At 42.6% G+C, this 13339-nt stretch overlaps 1 protein-coding gene across 1 annotated transcript in view; it reads left to right on the top strand.

The window, feature by feature from the left end:
• Nucleotides 1-13339, top strand: part of LOC307135803 (leucine-rich repeat and fibronectin type-III domain-containing protein 2) — a 218744-nt gene that overhangs the window by 77191 nt on the left and 128214 nt on the right. The window contains exon 2 of the mRNA XM_079832482.1: nt 5231-5368. The gene's annotated coding sequence lies outside the window, so the exon portion shown is untranslated. The remainder of the gene's footprint in view (nt 1-5230; nt 5369-13339) is intronic.

Genomic DNA, 13339 nt, shown 5'->3' on the forward strand with positions numbered 1-13339 from the left:
TGCCCCCGGAACAGGTGTCCAGGCACGCTGTGGTTTTCACGGATGCCTCTGCCATGGTCTGGAGAGCCACGTACAACGGGTATGCAGTGTCAGGGGTTTGGACGGGCCTGCACCTGCATTGGCATATCAATTGCCTCGAGTTGCTAGCGGTGCATCTTGCTCTGGGCCGCCTCAAAGCGCGGTTACGGGGCAAAGATGTACTGGTCCGCACGGACAACACTGCGACCGTTGCGTATATCAACCGACAAGGTGGTCTGTGCTCCCGTCGCATGTCAAAAAAAGAAAAAGAAAAAGGCAACTCGCCCGCCATCTCCTCTGGAGTCAGAGGTAGTTAACACCATCACTTCGGTACGAGCACCGTCTACAAGACAGGCTTACGCCTTGAAGTGGAACCTGTTCGTCGAGTGGTGTTCTTCTCGCCGAGAAGACCCCTGAAGATCGCGTCTGTGCTTTCCTTCCTGCAACAGGGGTTGGAGCGTAGGCTGTCGCCCTCCACCCTCAAGGTTTATGTTGCTGCAATATCTGCCTATCACGACCATGTAGAAGGTAAGACGGTTGGGAAGCACGACCCGGTCGTCAGGTTCCTTAGGGGGGCGAGACGGTAAAATCCTCCTCGCCCTCCCTCCATACCCTCTTGGGATCTTGCTCTGGTGCTCAGAGCACTTCAAGAATGCCCCATTTGAGCCTTTGCAGTCAGCAGAGCTAAAGATTCTGTCTATGAAAACTTTGCTGTTGGCTGCATTGGCCTCCATCAAGAGGGTAGGGGACCTGCAGGCATTTTCGGTCGACGAATCGTGCCTAGAGTTCGGGCCGGGTGATACCCACGTGGTGTTGAGACCCCGGCCTGGCTATGTGCCCAAGGTTCCTACCACTCCCTTCAGGGACCAGGTGGTGAACCTGCAAGTACTGCCCCCGGAGGAGGCAGACCCAGCCCTAGCTTTGCTCTGTCCCGTCCGCGCTCTGCGGGTTTACGTGGATAGAACTCAAAGCTTCAGAACCTCAGATCAGGTCTTTGTCTGTCACGGAGGCCAGCAGAAGGGAAAGGCTGTCTCCAAGCAGAGGATGGCCCACTGGATAGTGGATGCCATCACCTTGGCTTACCAAGTACAAGGTGTGCCCTGTCCGCTCAGGGTGCGAGCACACTCTACTAGAAGTGTTGTATCCTCCTGGAGGCTGGCATGTGGCGCCTCGCTGTCAGACATCTGTAGAGCTGCGGGCTGGGCGACACCCAACACGTTCGCTAGATTCTATAGCCTACGTGTAGAGCCGGTCTCCTCCTGTGTTCTCACCTCAAACGGGTAGAAGCACTGAGAGGCCCCGTCTCTTGTCGGCTTGCTGCGCTACGGCGCTTATATTCTCCAGAAGCAAACTCTGTGAGTCCTCCACCGCCCTCGGTGCCGGACGTGGCGGAACGTCTGGCATCAGGCCCCTTGCCGCTGAATCCTTGAGAACCGGTATTGGGCTCGGGTTATATGAGTGACCCTACGGGGATCCCATATATCTTCCACAGTCGCTCCTACGGGAAGCCTGTGTCTTTCCCTTGGGAGAGCCTTCCTGTCAATGGGACTGAGCCCCCTCTCTCCGTTGCGGGCTACGGCTCAGCATTGTACTCCACATAACTCCTTCGGGGTACGATGTGGGCTCCGCAGCGTCCCCTTCACTAGGGCACGCTTCCCAGTGTTATCCAATAAATCACTGAGCGGGTCTTGCGGAACGGCAGTGATGGACTTCCCGGTGTGAGCCCCGTCTCATCAGGTAAGAGAGCTCAGGTGGCTCACACAGGGCACTGGAAGGGGGCAGAGGCCATGGCGCTTTGGTAGGGATTCCTATTCGTCGGTACTCCGACGTGGCGTCGAGAGTGACCGACTGAATGGGAACGTCTCGGTTACGTATGTAACCCTCGTTCCCTGAAGGAGGGAACGGAGACGCCACGTCCCGTCGCCATGTCCTCTGTACCCTGCTGGGGTGCCTGTCTACCTACTCGGCTCCTCAGCAAAAGGCTGATTTGATGCAATCACCTGTGTCTCATTTATACCCGCACGGCGTGGCATGAGCACCTGGTGCAATCATTGCATGCCAATGTGCATTGGCTCGTTTAGTTACACTCGAAGTAGATTGGCTCCTATTCGTCGGTACTCCGACGTGGCGTCGAGAGTGACCGACTGAATGGGAACGAGGGTTACAAAGGTAACCGAGACGTTTTTCACCATGAATTCAGCTCCTTAACACTATCATTTAAACAATTCGTTGAAATAACGCAGGCTGGCTGCTTCAACAGAAGCAAATACCATGGATTAACAACCACTTAGCTCACAGTAGGGCTTTAACGTTTTACATTAAAAATAAATTTCCCTATAGAGGAAACAAATCAATCCTTTGAAACAATCCTTTAGACTGAATTATATGTAGAGATCAGAAGGTCATAGACATTTGGGGTGGGATCACTTGGATCAACTATCGATTACCCAGAAAGCTTTAGCAGCCATAAGCAACATGCTAAAATCCAGACTACTCCAAACATCTTAGCAACTGTTTTTACACTTGCAAGCACCACTCACATTTTCTTCAGATGCTATCAAAATATAGTTTTGATTAGTATACTGATCAAATTGATTGGGATATCTGAGGTGTACCTTCACCTCACAGAAGTGCACTGTAATTGTGGTTGACTTTCACCCCAATGATAGATTGCACACCATCTTAAAGCATAAATCACTTTGGTCTGCAGGTGTGTCCTTGATACTGTATCATAATTTGATGAGGCATTTCAGTGTTGCCTTGTAATGTTTCAAACGATAAAATCAATGCACGGTATGTTGTATACAATTGTCACATCCATTCGAAATGTTCCCTTTGTTTTAATGCTTTATTATATATCATGTTTTATAAGTGCAGCTACTGTATGAGCAGTGTTTAAAGGGAACAGGAATAAATCTTGTCATATTCTTGGCTTGGCAGAGCAGCGACATGTGATCGGAACGTCAACATGTCATGGCTAATACCAAAATAGAATGGGTTGCATATGACATTTTGTCATGCGATACAGTGCGCAAGAACAGCCGCAGTAATGTCAGAACACACTACAGCTTCGGAAAGGTCTATGTGACATTGATAACAGCAGCATTATCATAAACGTGTGAATATCTAACTGGATAAAAGTCCGTGGAAAGAAAGACAGTTGCAGAAAACAGACTTTCCCTGAGCAAAATAAAGAGTAATAAATAAATAAATACAAAAAATAGCGATGTGACAAATGGCACATGCTATGAAAAGACGCACAGCTTTTATACTCATGAATGACCACTAAATCTATCTGTCTAGAATTTACTAAATCAGGATCTTGCCTTTAAAAAAGTGGTACCATGTGAAGGTTTTAGAGGGCATTGTGATATATTCCAAGGCACTGTACGATTAGCATATTCATTTGCCATAGCATTGAACGATTACCATATTTATGTACCTTTGCATTTACATTGGACTCCAAGGAAAACCATGGCACTTCCAAGTCAAGCGTGTTATACAATATAGATTGTTTTAAAGCAGCCACACTTGAAATTACATCGTACATTGTAAAATGTAATCAATTACGAAACAAATTCAAAAGCAGCTCTACATAAAATGATAGTGTCATTATTCAGCTTAAAGGGGGGGTAACGCACAGTTTCTGCCAATCTCATGTTAATCTTGAGTACCTACAGAGTAGTATTGCGTCCTTCATATCTCAAAAAAGTCTTTAGTTTTATAAGATTTATAAAATATAGATAAGCTGTACCGACTCTTTCCAAAAACAGCCAAACTTGTGGAGGAGTGCAGTGGGCGGAGCTAAAGAGATTGTTGATGCTGTGGTCTAAAAACAAAATGACAGCGCTGTCGATGACTCCCGTAACCTGAACGAAGCTTGTTGATGGACGCACTCTGGCTCTCGCACACGCTATTCTTGGAGAAGTGCCCATACAAGGAGTTAAACCCATTTGGAAGTAATACATGGCCATAGTCCTAAAAAAAACTGGGGAAGGAAGGAGTGTATTTAGCACAGGAATACTGGGTCATAGGACCACTCGTTTTTGGAAATTTTGTCCATGTTCAGCATGAGAATCCAACTCTTTAACAGTGTAAATAAGTCAGAATGCATGAAAAAGCATTAGACCCCCCTTTAATTTCAATGAACTGAATTAAAACAGTGTTGCAAAGTTCAACGATTATGAGTTCAAGTTCAATTTCCGCTATGAGCAGCTCTGCAGAAAACAATAGTGTCATGATTCAGCTCCAGTCAGATCAATGTTAATTCAATTCAGTTCAATAACGGCGTCAATGTTGCAAAGTTAGTTTCATTAACCAGCTCAATTTAGTTCAAATTTTGTTCATCCATGTGTGACGGAGCGGCTGCCTCCCCCTTATTATCAGTGCCACCTTGTCCCTTAAATCGCCGCCCTTTGCCAGGTTCCCGACAGGACTGGGTGTGTGTGAGAGGAAGGATGCAGTAAAAACCAGGTCTGGCGGTGCGTGATGAGGCACACCTGAATCTAATGGAGTCTCGTCACCATCACTGTTAAATAGAGGGTATGCATAGGAACACGCCCCCTCCGCCGGGACTGAGTGGCAGAAGAGCTGCTGCATGACTGGAGATAATAGGGGAAACTGTGAAACGCGAGTAAAGCAAACGATTATCAGTTTAAACTAAAGGTTGGACTCGATATAGTGTTCATTACAACTTATCAAAAATCTAGTGATCCATGGATATTGACGTGCAGCCAGGAATCGTGTTTCATAGCATTCATATGAACCTGATTTTGACGCCTGTGAAATGCATGAAACCAATTTGCCTGTGAACACTTTATATAAATAAAATATTGGTAGGTCTAAATCCAGGTGATCACTTATATCAATGTCATATCATATTGTCCAGCCCTGACACTTGTATAGTTTGTGGTCTGTGTTTATTTAAAAACATCCAAACATGCAGAATATAAGATGATAAATATGGAATCGATGAGCTTTCAATACTGCTTTTCAATAGTGTGTTCCAGTGATTTCTGGTAGTGGTGCAATTGGCCAGATAAGCATAGAGGCTGTCGACTTGAGCCAGTAGCATAGTGGTTTTTCATGTGCAAACTCACCTCAAATTTTGCTCTGAAAATGTAAAAATCTAGTTTTTAAGATGTGACATACTTGGAGCTACGGCAGCTTTTTAAACGTATGTTCAGGTAAATGTATTTTCTCTGTCTTGCAGGTGAACGAGTGACCCAATGAAGTGGAATACTACTTTATCGGAGTGCTGGAAGAGAAGTCACCTTGCCCCAGTTCTCCGAGAGCACAGGCAGAGAGACAGACATCTCTGATTGTTTGTTGCCAGTAGGGAGACGGGAAGGTCAGTAAACAAACTAGACTGCATTTCTCCTGCTTCAGTGTGTCATTCTGCCTGATGTTCAACTCATGTCAGCACAGGAAGAGATGTTTGGATCCCTGCTTGATAGATCAGCGAGTTACTGCTGTCAGTGTAAACACTGCTATTAGAAATATCAGGAATGCGACGTCAATGAATACAGATTAATATTTTAATTCTTTGGATCTTTGAGCAGAGCTGATAAAGGGTTGAAGTCTACTTTTATAGCCTACTATTCAGAACAAAACTGTTGGAGAATGATCATTTGAATTTGGCTGCACAATTAATAATATTAAAAAGGGCTATATGTAAAAATTGTCATGTATTAATCTTTTTTTTTATTTTTTTATTGGCAATGTGTGACCAGCTTGCAACAAAACTTAAAGCTACACTGTGTAACTTTTTTAGTCTATTCTTAGCTAAAAACACTTAGTTCTTTCAAAAATATATGTGCTCATTAATGTATATTTACTTCTTTTAAGTAATAAAGTATTCTCGTAAGTTTATAATATGCCATTGAAAATACATAAGGTAATGGGATCTAACGGTGGTCGCCATGTTGCCCCTCCATCTTGAAAGTACATTAGCCAAAGAGGGACATACCCGTAAATTCAAGCTTCGCTTTTCGCGTTTTAACCGGTTTTAATACTCGATGGCACTGTACAAAATTCTCTGCCTCGCGCATGTGCGCGTCAACTTGTTCAGACTTGTCTGGTGCATGCGCAGAGAGTTTTCATCTCAGCAGCGTCCAGTAACAGTTATACAGAGTTTTCCTGGCTTGTTTATTCCTCAAAAGTCTGTTTTCCCTTGTGTGGTATTTCTGTGCGTTAATAACTCCGTGAGTAATAATAGTTATTGTCATTGTAGATGTGTTTCAGAGTGTGTCATCGCGTAATTCAGTTGATGTCACCTCAGAAGTATTTTTGTGTCAACATACAATAGCGTAATGCTCACCTATTTGAATAATCATTCAGTTATTTTGTTATCAACAATGTTTATTCGTTTATAGAAAATATTTGCTTGTAATGTATGTTGATGGAAATATGTATTTTAGGCATTTTAACAATTGTTATACAGAGCGCACTGCAGTGCTAACGTTAAAGCGCCGCACACACTTTTGTAACCGGACACCGCTTGTTAGCAGCAGCAGCGGCAGCTCCGCTCCTTTTAATGCAGCTGCATTTAGCGCCTATATATGGTACAATAAGCTCTGGTTTACGGTTACATTATACAAATGTAACTTATAAGTATAGTTATACAGTTCTTAACTGTGTATGTATATTTACCATTCTTATTTGTTATCTCACAGAAACCACATTTATGTACATATCCACGCAAACCTGTTTATGCCTTGCAATTGGATGACTGAATAAACATTACTATAATCAAAGTTCACTCTGGATTAGCTGCAGTTCTTTCTAGCCGAATAATTAGGCCAGTTGAGTTCCAACCATCCCACTGCGCACAGAATATCCCACAGGCACCGTGTCGAATGTGGACGAGGTCGAACTGGAAGCCATGTTAATCTTGGACTAAATCGGCCACTGTAGGAGTTGAAACGAAATCGGAATTGAGAGGAACAGAAACTAAAATTCACTGGATGGTCATATACCTTTTCACCACTAGATGGGGGAAAATATCACACAGTGTAGCTTTAAACAAGACCTTCCCAGTCTTCTTAGGTTGTCTATGAAAGAATGATTTGAATGAACGAATTATAAACCAAGTATGAAAAATGTCCAGAGTTTTCATTTTATTCAATTTTTAACAAAAAATTGCAATTTGTACCAAGGGGGCCTCCACTCTGACAGAGCAATTTGCTTTATAAGTTTACAGCAAAACCAGAGTACAAGCATGTTTTAGCTTAAAATTAAAAAGGCAAGCCAAAAAAAACAGTACATAAATTAGCCATTTTGAAAAATAATTGTTAACTGATGTTAACTGGCTGGCTAACTAGCTAGATGATGCTAATGTGAGGTAGTTTTTAAATATAAAGTCCAAATATTTTTATTCAACCACCTAGTTGATTACATTTGATGGAAAAACAAAGAATGTGATGTTCAGAACATGGTAACTACCGTATATATGCGGGCGTTTTACTCCACAGACTAGGTTTTAATTTTTTTTATCTAATTCTGAAAATATAATTATATTTTCCTTAAAAGAACAATCCACTTAAAAAAAAAAAAAAAAAGGCTTAGGCCTATTTTTCAACTCCCCTAGAGTTAAACAGTTGAGTTTTACCGTTTTCAAATCCATTCAGCCGATCTCCGGGTCTGGCGGTTTTAGCATAGTTTATCATAGATCATTGAATCTGATTAGACCGTTAGCATACCATGGGTGCAGCAGGTGCAATGATTTTAAGCAGTGCCTGAAAATAGGCTAACTATAACCATATAACAACAAAAACTTGTGACAACCTGCTTACACAGGGAGCGTCCTGGGGACTATTTTCAGGCGCTGGGTAGTATCATTGCGTCGCTGCACCCATGGTATGGCTCAAAGTTCCTTGATTATTACGCTGGAATGAGAGTATAGTTCCTAGCCATATCGGCCTTGAAAATCACAACTTTTCATTTTCCGTCTGCCTTAGTACACAATGTAACTACAGAAGAGTCAAGTTTTAAATAGGAAAAATATCGAAAGTCTTTGGTCATTTTTTTTTTTATGAGAAGCTAACGGTCTAATCAGATTCAATGATCTATGCTAAGCTATGCTAAAAGTGCTACGGCCAGACCCGGAGATCGCCGGAATGGATTGGAAAATGGTAAAACTCAACCGTTTAACTCTAGGGGAGTTGGAAAATGAGCCTATTTTCAAAAAAAGTGGAGTGTTCCTTTAAATAACAAGTACTCACTAACTATAGGCCTTGCTCTTCCCATATCATATACAACTGTGATGTTTTGCAAAACTGCAAGCTTTAAAACGTTTTTTTTTTTTTTCTTATTGTAAAAAATTCACTTAACGTGAAATCCTTTTCTCTCAGGTACATCACCAGTGTAAGCTTTGCAGTGAAAACTTCTACATCACTCTGGTCAAAGTAGTCCATAGCAACAACAAAAATGTATCTTGATTTTATCTAGTGGTTATTTTGGGAAAAACCGTAGGGGGGGGCGTTTTACCCCATGGGGGCGTTTTTTCCCACTCTACCCTAACATTTATGCATGCTCCCGAGAGCCTCTCTTCCGTTCAATGACACATTAAATGAATGCTTACAATGTCAGTGTGTCATGCAAAGAAAAGGCATTAATTCAAACTATAGTCTCGCACAGCCAGATCTCTATAGATTATAGTCTCAAATCAACTTTATAATCTATCATAACAGTGTCATTTTAATGAGCTCATCTGCCGACATAACGCCGGTGAATTGCAGAGCTGGTGCAAACATATCCACATCTCTATGATCAGATGCTTTCTTAACTTTATTTTGAGAGGAAAGGATGCAGCACATATTTACATATGCATCCTCTAAATGTTGTGTGGATGGCGTCGAGATGTTTGTTAAAAGTATTTTGCTGCAAAGGTATAACTTATTTTTACTTCTAAGTGAAGAGCTGTGAGTAATTGAATCATGTTCAAACAATAAGTTGCTGCTGCAGTTAACTTAACGGCCACTGGTGTCGCTAAAAACAAAGGTTTCTGAATTCTACATATAGTCCTTTAAATTGATATTGCAATATGAAATAGTGTGATTATTAAACCACACAAGGTAATTTAATTTAATTAATTATCATCTACATATCGTCTACTGCTGTAAAGAGCAGTCTGTTCTGCCATCCTGATATAATGCTTTTTGGGCAACTTGCTTATATGTGCTTGCTTGACACAAACTCCACCTGGCATTGCTCTAAGTTTAGTTTGATTTATGTGGTGCGTTTTTTAACTTGCATTGTTAAAGATTATATTCTATATGTTGTTGTTGTTGATATTAGTTAGTTATTGTATTAATAAAATATTTTTAAGTGTCCTCAGTTACAAAAAAAGTATCAAATCATATTGTCCATGTCACAACTAACGTGCACCAAAAAGAGGATTGAGTCAGATTTCTGGTTCTGGTATAATGTGAATCTAATGAGAACTGCGTTATTTTTATGCTTCACTTTACTTTGGCATCAGCTGAAAGAGGTTTGTGCTTTGTTCCTTTACCCTTAAAGGGTAACTCTTTCTTTTGGGTAAAACATGATGCAATTTGGAGACAAAACACATCGCTTGCAAGTTTGTAGTTTTTGCACACCCTTTTGAATGTGAGAGTTGCTGTTTCAGTGTGATTTTTATGTTCTTTTACCCTTGATATCTATCTAAGCAGCAGGATTATGAAATGCTTTATGCCCAAAAATCACAATCATAGTGTTTGTACAAAAATAATTACAATTATTAAAATTTTTACAAATTGCCTAGTTCTAATGGGAAAGAAAATAAACTATTAACTAGACTTCAATAGCACTTCTGACTAGAAGTTGAAGTTGCAATATACAATATGATGAGGTGCTGTAATATTGGAAAAAAAGGGGGAAACATATTTTTGCTGTTGTAAATGTAAATATCTTGCATAAACGACATTGACTGACAACTGTAGGGAAATAAGATAATAGATGGATAGATGGATAGATGAATGGATGGATGGATGATAGATGATAGATCGATGGATGGATGGATGGATAATAGATGGATGAATTAATGAATGGATGGATAGATAGATGGATAGATGGATAGATAGATAGATAGATAGATAGATAGATAGATAGATAGATAGATAGATAGATAGATAGATAGATAGATAGATAGATAGATAGATAGATAGATAGATGGATGGATGGATGGATGGATAGATAGATAGATAGATGGATGGATGGATGGATGGATGGATGGATGGATGGATGGATGGATGGATGGATGGATGGATGGATGGATGGATGGATGGATGGATGGATGGATGGATGGATGGATGGATGGATGGATGGATGGATGGATGGATGGATGGATGGATGGATGGATGCAGTGGGATTATTATTGAACTAGTTACAGCTTTGAACACATCACTACCAATAATGCAGTAAGGGTTTTAAAGTAGCTATTATCTGGTACGACACAATTTATTATTACAATTAATTTATCTATACCCTGTATATCAAAGACAAGGCTATTCCTAATCAGACATCGCTACCGTACCAGTACAGCATTATATGATGCCTCAGATGCCTGATTCATTCAGTGGATTGACTAACAAGACTGTGTTAAGTGCATATCATGTAAAATCAAGGCACTACTTAGTTTATATTTATTTATAGGTTGTATCTTGTGACATTAATGTTCCATAATCCACATTTCAATATTGGTGGCCACAAATAAGTTCTTTAAAACAAAAAACGTCATACTCATATAGACAGTTTGTGACATAATGGTGTATATTTCAGATCAGCGGTTCAAACCTGGTCCTGGGAACACATGCACTGCTCTGCACATATTTTGTCTTCCTTAATTAAAACACTTGATCCAGATCATCAGCTCATCAGGAGAGAACTTCATGAACCGCACTAAGGGTGCATCTCAATCATCTCCCGCTTGATAATCAGTATATTGTGTACAGGAATCCGGGCACTAGTAAGGACTCAGGCTCACTGTACAGTGGGGCAATATGATTTCTAGCAACATGACTACATACGTCTACGTAGAACGACTACTTTTAATGTCTACTTTGGTATTAACCAACAACAGACAGGACCTACTGTATATCTGCTTTATATAATTTATGCTGTGTAAACACATTGTTCTGTTACATATCCTGACAACATTTAAGCCGGATATTAATTATAAATGTTAAGAGAGTTTTTATACTGACATATAATTTAAAAAAAGTATTTTCAAATATTTGAAAATGTCATTATACAGTAGTTATTACTGAGTGTTTTGCACTTCAGAAATTTGACGTAATGTCCGGAAAGAGAGCATAGTGAATATAGATGCTCACTCTTTTTTGCAGTGTATTGTGGGATTTTTTTAGGGAGTGAAAAACAAAATTCGAACAGAATACTTTCGTAGTGTAGACGCTCATGTGGTGGAATGCCATCGAACAGTCACAAAAAGACCACCTACTCTCTGCTCACTGACCGGGTAAAAAATATGGGAAGCGCGCTAGCCAGACAGGATTTATGCTTTGTCGGCTGAAAACCCAAGTTTGGTTTGAAGATGAAAAACATACCAAGTACAATGTTCTCTCAATTTTCCTGATTTGATTGACACACTCACAGCACAGCGTTCGCCATAGTCTTGTGGCTGTCAGAGCAGAAACGAAAGCTGATGCTCTCTTATGATTTCCCGTGCATATGTAACCCCTCTTGTTTGAACCGCCCACTCTAAGCGGGACTCGAACCCGGGTCCGCCGGCATGAGAGTCTGGCGCTCTAACAAGGAGGCTAAAGGCTGCAACCTCTAGGCTCAGTCGCTAAAGCATCTCTTGAGATCAGAGGAGTAAGGTTTACTCACACAGCAGCTACTAACTGGCCTCCGTTTTAACTCACGGCCCTAAACCTCACTCCCACCCGGGTCACGGCACCAATGTAACCCCTCCTGTTCGAACCGCCCACTCCAAGCGGGACTCGAACCGCCGGCATAAGCGTCGGGCGCTCTAACAAGGAGGCTAAAGGCTGCAACCTCTAGGCGCTCTGCTGCTAAAGCGTCTCATGAGATCAGAGGAGTAAGGTTTACTCGCACAGCAACTACTAGTTGGCCTCCGTTACACTCACAGCCCTAAACCTTCATTCCCACCCGGGTCACGGCACCAATGTAACCCATCCTGTTCGAACCGCCCACTCTAAGCGGGACTCGAACCCGGGTCCGCCGGCATGAGAGTCTGGCGCTCTAACAAGGAGGCTAAAGGCTGCAACCTCTAGGCTCATTCGCTAAAGCGTCTCTTGAGATCAGAGGAGTGAGGTTTACTCACACAGCAACTACTAGCTGGCCTCCGTTTTAACTCACGGCCCTAAACCTCATTCCCACCCGGGTCACGGCACCAATGTAACCCCTCCTGTTCGAACCACCCACTCCAAGCGGGACTCGAACCCAGGTCCGCCGGCATGAGAGTCAGGTGCTCTATCAAGGAGGCTAAAGGCTGCAACCTCTAGGCGCTCTGCTGCAAAAGCGTCTCATGAGATCAGAGGAGTAAGGTTTACTCGCACAGCAACTACTAGCTGGCCTCCGTTACACTCACGGCCCTAAACCCTCATTCCCACCCGGGTCATGGCACCAATGTAACCCCTCCTGTTCGAACCGCCCACTCTAAGCGGGACTCGAACCCTGGTCCACCGGCATGAGAGTCAGGCGCTCTATCAAGGAGGCTAAAGGCTGCAACCTCTAGGCTTAGTCGCTAAAGTGTCTCTTGAGATCAGAGGAGTGAGGTTTACTCACACAGCAACTACTAGCTGGCCTCCGTTACACTCACATCCCTAAACCTCACTCCCACCCGGGTCACGACACCAATGTAACCCCTCCTGTTCGAACCGCCCACTCTAAGCGTGACTCGAACCCCGGTCCGCCGTCATGAGATTTGGGTGCTCTAACAAGGAGGCTAAAGGCTGCTGCAACCTCTAGGTTCAGTCACTAAAGCGTCTCATGAGATCAGAGGAGTAAGGTTTACTCGCACAGCAACTATTAGCTGGCCTCCGTTAAACTCACCCCCCTAAACCTCATTCCCACCCGGGTCACGACACCAATGTTACCCCGCCTGTTCGAACCGCCCACTCTAAGCGTGACTCGAACCCCGGTCCGCCGTCATGAGATTTGGGTGCTCTAACAAGGAGGCTAAAGGCTGCTGCAACCTCTAGGTTCAGTCACTAAAGCGTCTCTTGAGTTTAGAGGAGTGAGGTTTACTCGTACAGCAACTACTAGCTGGCCTCCGTTACACTCACCCCTAAACCTCACTCCCACCCGGGTCACGGCACCAATGTATCCCCTCCTGTTC

Source organism: Gobio gobio (genome assembly GCF_949357685.1).
Source record: "Gobio gobio genome assembly, chromosome: 13".
In the NCBI taxonomy this organism is placed as follows: Eukaryota; Metazoa; Chordata; class Actinopteri; order Cypriniformes; family Gobionidae; genus Gobio; species Gobio gobio.